At 32.9% G+C, this 2,156-nt stretch overlaps 1 long non-coding RNA gene across 1 annotated transcript; it reads right to left on the bottom strand.

Moving 5' to 3' along the window:
- Positions 1–1,084: 1,084 nt before the first annotated feature.
- On the bottom strand, positions 1,085–1,655 carry LOC110094879. Its single transcript, XR_002302915.2, has 3 exons — positions 1,560–1,655; positions 1,261–1,340; positions 1,085–1,186 (listed from the first exon to the last, which is right to left on the bottom strand). It is a non-coding gene; the product is annotated as an uncharacterized LOC110094879 (long non-coding RNA).
- Between the last annotated feature and the right edge of the window lie 501 nt (positions 1,656–2,156).

The following is a 2,156-nucleotide window of genomic DNA, read 5'->3' as shown; positions in this document are numbered from 1 at the left end:
TATCCTCATCTCTGCAACACTTAACTTAATTTTATGCTTCTCTTTTGATGGCCAACATTCTTCCCCGTAAAGCATTGCAAGTCTCACCATCATCTTATAGAATTTTCCCTTAAGTTTAAGGAGTACTTTTCTATCACACAACAGGCACGATGCATTCCTCCACTTCAACCATCCAACTTAAATTCTGCTAATAATATCCCCATCTATTTCACCATCACTTTGAATAATAGACCCGAGATATCTAAAACGCATATTATTATTAATGACTTGATCGTCCAAAGTCACAATCCTCCACTAGATCTATTACTACTAAAATTTTATAACTAGTCAATAAAAATGAAGTATGAGTAAGCGGTCATAAAGAACTACCAACATTAAAAAAGAAATAAAATATATGGGATCAAAATAACTTGAAAAGCTAAGCACAGCAAGTGCTTGCATGCATAGCATTGCATAGACGAGAATAAAGAGCACCATGAAATTGTCAAAACGGTACTTCAGGTTATCGTAGACCTTCTACAAATGCACGACCTTCCTGCCAATGCAAATTCAATGTAGGGTTTGGGAAATAATTCATATATATGACTTTTAATTTGAGCAAGGTTGTTTCCGTGACATCAACACGTGACCTGAATAAAAATAACAAACGACAGATTCAAATCCACATCACTAACAATTTTCTCTGAAATCGTAATAACAAAATTAAATAATTTGTCATGTTAATGATTATATCCTTAAAAAAGATATAGTTACTCCTACTTTCACTATAGACCAAACCAAGATTTACGAAAGAATATATGCATGAATGGAAAAGTTTGTATGATGCTTGTGAAAACAAAACATCATCTGAAAAGAAAAGTACTGCATAGCAAAAGGCTCTTCTTTTATGAAAACATTCCATCAACCAGGCATTGGTTTGCCTTTATGATTTCAAGGCTAGAAGATCATAAAACTATAGCGCAAGATTTGCATGATACTACATTAAGCAATAAAAGAGGCTTAGAATAACATTTTAATGAGTAGCATAAATTATGCACATCTTTGCAACACAAATTTGAACTAAAAAAGATAAAAGAAGGCAGTGTTACCGACCCCCTGGTAAAACCCAACAGCAACTCCGAAATATGCCAATGCAATTTGATAGGCCCTCTCATAAATGTGGGCCAATGGAAGATAGGAAATATATCTGCACATATGCAACATTTAATTTAAAGAAGCTTCCAACTGACTATAAAAACTAAAATGAACAAGGACACTCACACGTCAGACGGATAAAATTTGACAACAAGGCTTGATCCAGCAGAATTTGCGATCAAATTTGCATGGGAGAGTATTACGCCCTGTGACAGCATACAATCAGCTTATGAAAGAAAAAACAGTATTATACAAATAGAAAACAAACCAACCAATCAGGAACTGGAAAAAATAGTTAAAAAAAGCTATGTCATAATGGTCTTGGCATCACTAACGAGAACATACAATACAAATAAAAGAAATTTTAGTATTTTTACTCAGATAACAGTTACAAGAATAAAGTGATGGTAATCAAAACAGCATACCTTCGGTGTACCAGTTGTCCCACTTGTGTAGCATATAGTTGCAATATCTTCTGGGTTTGGAGGGCAAAATGGTTTTAGGTTACTATGACCCTACATGGAGATGTACATGGTTGGAGACATAATGATAAATAATTAACATAGATTTTCACATCAAATAGGCAATAGAGAAATTAATCATCAAAATTTTAAGTTGAAGTGTTATAAGCATGTATCACAAAAGTCAATAGTAAATATAAGAGGCGACACAACATTTGATTCAAATCTCACACTTGAAGAAATGTTTTAATGTTGGGCAAAGATATTGACCTAAAGCTATAACATGCAATATTGATGACAAAGGAAAAAAAATTGTCATAAGCCAAGAAAAACCAACATTTAAACACAATCCTCATCAATGTTTGATTAGGACCAATAAAAAACTCCCGAAGAAAAACTTTATGACAAATTTTCTATTCTGATTGGGGACAACCTCCAAAAAGGTACACCCGCAAATGCTTTTTTTTTTATTTTTTTTAAGTGTAGTAGTACTCTTTAAAGAAAAAACAAACTACACAGAAAACTGTTAAAATTCATAGAATTTGAGAAGGGTAAAAATAC

Source organism: Dendrobium catenatum, unplaced genomic scaffold (genome assembly GCF_001605985.2).
Source record: "Dendrobium catenatum unplaced genomic scaffold, ASM160598v2 original_scaffold_172754, whole genome shotgun sequence".
Taxonomy (NCBI): domain Eukaryota; kingdom Viridiplantae; phylum Streptophyta; class Magnoliopsida; order Asparagales; family Orchidaceae; genus Dendrobium; species Dendrobium catenatum.
The sequence above is the reverse complement of the archived record's forward strand: the minus strand, read 5'-3'. Positions and strand labels throughout refer to the sequence as shown.